Consider the following 5,659-nt stretch of genomic DNA (forward strand, 5'->3'; position numbering starts at 1 on the left):
AAAACAGGACTGACTCGGTACAACAAGACAGACCCAACTAACTCAGTAAGAAAAGACTGACTCTGTACGACGCGACAAGACTGACCTAATACCCAAGTCAGAAAGCACAAAAACTGGTATTTGCATATTGCTCAGAACAGTGCACGACATTCCCACGTCCGGAGTTAATCGAGCGCTGCCTGCAGGTGGTTCATCTCTCGATCACATAACATTATCCCCCCAAATTCACCGATCTAGTGCCGATAGACTTTGCTGAGCTCGGCGGGAGGATGACCCCATTGTCAAATAGATCCTGTACTTCATGGCGAAGACGGAAGCAGTCGTCAGTAGTATGGCCAGTTTGTTGATGGTATGCGCAATACTGGGTAGCATTATGTGTAGCTGGGAGAGGGTTTGGGAGAGGCCGAGGCTCAAGGGGTTTGAGATGGCCTTGTCCAACAAGGATTTGGAGAGCTTTGGACAAAGGCATATAAAGGGCATGGAAGACCCTCCGACCTCGGGGTTGGTACTTCAACGCTTGTGGATTTTTACTGGGCGCACCAGCAAAGGGATTGGCAGGTGCTGGCCTGGTTTGCCGATCTCTTCCGAGTGGAGGATTAGAGATAACAGGATCGTCTCTGGTATGACAGCCCTTCTCCCGATGTTCCCTTTGATTCGGACTGCTCCCAACCTGAGTAACGAAAGTGTCATCCACAGCTTTTGCAACAACTGCGAGGACTTGCTCTTTGTCCAGTCCCTCGGCTTTCAAAGCCTTAACAGCCAACAGAAGATGTTCATTGGGATCCACGTCCGCCCCTATCTTGTTTCTTCTACTCGCCTCCACTTTGCCGAGGGATTGGCCTTCCTCAAATGCAGCCCGTCCCAACATCGGGGAGCCTTTTGACATGAAGTTCTCGATATGTAGTGTAGTCGATGATGGAGCCAATGTCCCAGAGGCCAGATCTGTCACGGTTCTTTGAAGATCTTTAATCATTCCCATCAACTCAGAAGTAGTGGGTTCACGGGTTTGAGATGGTTGAGGTTCAGGTGCACCCATCATGCATAAGTCCATGCTTTCTGGGATAAACACCTCAGGCTTGGGTAGATGGGCCGGGGTGATGTATATGCTAGGGTCATAGGTGGATGGCAGTATGTGGATGAGATCGAGGTAGGCAGGAGATGTTTGGTCATTGGGGTTTGAAGGTGGAGCTATCGTCTGATTGTCGATGAGATTTTGGATCTCATGACGAAGACGGTAGCAACGGTCGGTGCCATGACCGCGCTGCTGATGGTACATACAGTACTTGGCAGGGTTATGTCTGGCTGGGAGTGGGTCGGGAAGAGGTTGAGGATCGAGGGGTTTGAGATGCCCTTTTTCCATCAGGAGTTTTAGTGCGCTAGTCAGGCTCATATAGAGGGGAGTGAAAGTTCTGCCCTGAACTTGGGCTGGGCTGGCTGGTCGTAGGCTTGGTTTGGCAAAAGGGTTGGCTATGACGACTGTATTGATTTCAGGGGGTTCGGGAATAGTGCTACTTCTGGCATTGGTACTCCCTGCAATCGCCCTCCTTGTCGGTCCACTTGTTCTGGGAATGATCCCGCTGTTGAACGCATTCTCGACCTGAACCCCCAGTTCATGCAAACTTTTGAAAGTGAATAGCGGAGCGACTATCAACTTTTGCAACATATCATGCTCGAGGTTTCGCACCATCATCTGCACTTGATCCCTCTCAGAAGGGCGACGATCTGTCATTTGTGCTGCCTTTGCTCTCCACCTTGCAACGAATTCCACAAAAGGCTCTGTTGGGTTCTGGCGAGTTGCTTCAAGCTCTTGGATGGTCATTTCAACTTGGGTATTGTAGGAATACTGATCGACAAAGGCCTCAGCCAGTTCTTCCCAGTTTTGCTTCACTGTATCCTCCAATTTGGCATACCAAGTGGCTGCTACACCCGACAGGGTTCTTCCATACAGAGAGAGTTTCTGTGGCTTAGTCAGACCCATCGGCTTCAGGACATCTAAGAAGAGTCGGATATGTACCATTGGATCTCCAGACCCGTCGAAACGGTCGATATATGGCATTTTGAATCTGTCTGGGAGCCGGATGGCAGCCTCGGTGTGCCCATCTTCAATGTCGGGAATGGAGTTAAGGCCCTGTGCCTTTTTGAATTGCTTCTCAAGGTTTGCAATTTTCACTGCAGTCAGATTGAACTCATCAACTTGAAAGGGTTGAGTTCTCTCATTAGGCTGCACCAGGGGTCTGAGCACCTGAGCTTGAGTTAACCTTTCTCGAGGATTTGGATACTGCAAATCTTCAACTGGCAGAATTGGGTCAAAGTTCGGCTGGGGTCCCAAAGCTGGATGTGAGGCAGATGCCCCAGATGGGCGCTGCGTTTCAACACTGGTCTCAGCCTGCATGGCAGTTCCCTGATTTAGCGCTGCTATCACGGCCACAAATTCTTCCGAACCTTGTGCCATCACGGTCTGCTGAGTCTGAACAAAGGTGATGTGACTGGCGACTGACGGATTAGATGAATCGATGAGCCCTGACCGACCTTTCTTTGCCTTGCCTCAGCGAAAGAACACTGGTTGGCCTTGAATTGAATTTTTGACCTAACAACGTCTATCAGCACTAGTCCAATGTACCCGGGGGATATCGAAGCCTTCTGAAGCTATAGTTCCAGGACTACCTAGCAAAAGGGAAAACAGAGAGCATCACAGCCTGTTTTCACGATAACCCACATGAGTAGAGCTGAATGATTGAGCCTCTACCGAATTCTGCCCGTAAACTGATACCCTCAGGTAAACTGAATCCCAAAATACTGAACTGGTGCCCGCAGGCCTGATGCCCAAACTTGTAAACTGATACATGCATTCCTGTAGAGACGCACTCTAAAAGCACATAGCAAGCAAGTGAGAGCCAAAACACCCCTATGTTGGGGTAGGGTTTCCCTGTCCTATTTTGTCAGGATCTAGGGTTTCACTACGCACGCAGCGGTTTCAAACAACCTATATCGGGTAAGCAACCTGTCCTAGTTTGGAATGGTCACTATGGATCCGAATATGCACTAGGTCGAATGGTAAAAAAAAAAAGGGTGCCTTGGTAAAAACTGGGGTTTGTGTTCCCATACTGGCAGAGCCCACAATCGGTCAGCCTTATGGTCATGCCTTGACAAGACAAGCCTCCGGCAAACCGTTCAGGAATAGTAGATGGCAAACACGATGTCCTAGGCGCACCAATGCAAATGCAATGCAAAGAAACACACAGGTGTAGTCAAAAACAGATATCATGAGTTCGAGTCAAGTTCTCTAACTCCCCAACAGAGTCGCTAGAAACTGTAGACGTCCCTAAACGCCCCGGGAGGAACGAGCTCCCGTTCTGTTCATTTGGGTCACTACAGCTCAGGACTCTCAAATTGTCACAGTTCTTAATCTGAACCAAAGAGTCCAAATCTGGCAAATCGTTTTGAGAAAACAGATTTTTAAAAAAGAAGTGCCAAACATAGACTGCTTTTCCAGATACAGAGTCGCCACCTAAATGTTTTATTTTGGAAAAATTTACGAAACCCTGACTCGTTTGCCTAAGGCCACGTGTCCGTCATCACCAAAGTTGCCTCGGCTCGGGAACTTGGGTACGATTGGGGAAGGTCACTTTGTGAGCACCCCCGCTCGCCCGATCAAAGATCGGCCTCTACTAACCATGATATCTATTTTTGAAAACATTGTGTGTTCTTATTCCGGTTATCAGCCTAGATTATTATGTGATGCGCACAGCATACAAGTATAGACTGGATCGCCTGAATTGGAACAAAACATTTCATGTTTGTTTTTTGAAAGATGGTTTGCTACTCGCAAGTAGGCTTTTAAAGATGCAGATTTTGCCACCTCAGGTGGGCTTAAGAAAAGATGGTTTTGCCACTATCTAGTGGGCTTAAAACTCACAGTTGATGATTTGTTCCAATTTAAGTAACCCAACCTTCACCCACAGGCATTCAGGCAGTTATATCACATAAGCATTTAGCCTCATGGTAAGCATGCTATTCATGGCAGTCACTCACACACATGCAAGGATGCTAAAGCATAAAACTCACCGAGTACTCCAAGCCAAAAAAGAAGCTAATTAGAAATCCATACATGAATCCTAAGTATACAGAAATGCCTAATGCAACACATGCAAAAATGCAACTATAGCAAGCTCGGCTATTCTAAACATGGCATATGAAATGCTACAACTAACATGTATTCAACTTGGAATTGAAAATACAATGCAATTAGTATGATGCGCCGAGCCCGGTGCATGCAAAACAGATGAATGATGCAAACATGCTGTCATACGGTATGCTAATTGAAATATGCCCTAATCTAACCATCATAAGCAGGTAAATAAAAGGGAAGAAAGACGTGGGGTTGGAAGACATACATCACACTCACGCACACTTATTACAACATTGCCCTCGCGCAGAGGGTCTGAATAAATAATACAGTCCCAAATGAAAGAATAGTACAGTCCAAATGTTACAGTCCAAATAATGTACAAATTCCTAATTAATTAACAAATTAACTAAGAAAATAAATAAACTGGCATGCAAGCCAGGGACTGCCTTGATTCCATTCCGGATGATGAATGATGCATGCCCGGGTTGCTTTTGCTCGGAAATCCATGACGATGCCCCAATTAGCCTCTGTTCTTGAAATGCGTGCCAAGCCTCGGAAGACCACTGATTCTTGATTTGCTACAACAGAGAACAGGAAAGGGGCATGGCAATGTATTTTCACAAATGTATGCATGTCTCGATCCTCGTGCCACCAATCACGCATATTGATGCATGATGGCCGAGGAGTTGAATTGCACAACTCAATATGAAATGAATGCACATAAAAGAAAAACTAAAACCTAACTTCATCATGGATAATCCGGAGTGTCGGTGACTTAGAATTGAGACACGTTCCGTCACTCGGAGTACGAAACGTACCTCGTTTCCCGTGCCCGGGCTAACTCCTATCCCGAACACGATGCAATATGCATGACATGCATGAAATGCAACTAAGATACAATCCTAACATACACAATGTTATGGAATGGCATACACGCTGCACGAGGTAATACACAACCGAGCATACACAATGCTATGGATGAAATGGCATACGCAATGCAATAATGGGCTTACACCAACATGAGAGAGCCTCAGCCACACTCACATAGGAGGCCATCAGATGAAAACAAGACAACTCGAAATACGTGCACGCGTGCACGCAAACCGAGGACCGACCCTCAGGCACCGAAATGCCACTCTAATGAGACATGGCAAAGACATGGAATATGATATGCAAACATGAAAAAATCAGAAGTAAAATGAGATGCAAAACAGCCCCAAAACCCGGTAAAATGAAACCCGATGCATGGAACGAGCCCCGAAACACGGATTTTGGTGCATGAAATGGCTTATAACTATACAATACAAACATAATTTAAACATGAGATGAAAAGACAGAAGCAAGAAAGCCCCTAGACAAGCATTTTTACAGTTTAAATCATGGCCAAACAGTGAGCACAAGTTGGGCTAAATTAGCATACAAAAGTGGCTCCGCAAGGGAGGCAATGAAACAAGTGGTATATGCAAAGCCCAAACAGAAAAAGACCCTTCTAAAAACTGAAGAGGGACCAAAAATATGACTACTTACAGT

Source organism: Camellia sinensis, chromosome 5 (genome assembly GCF_055761805.1).
Source record: "Camellia sinensis isolate YWXY chromosome 5, ASM5576180v1, whole genome shotgun sequence".
Lineage (NCBI taxonomy): Eukaryota > Viridiplantae > Streptophyta > Magnoliopsida > Ericales > Theaceae > Camellia > Camellia sinensis.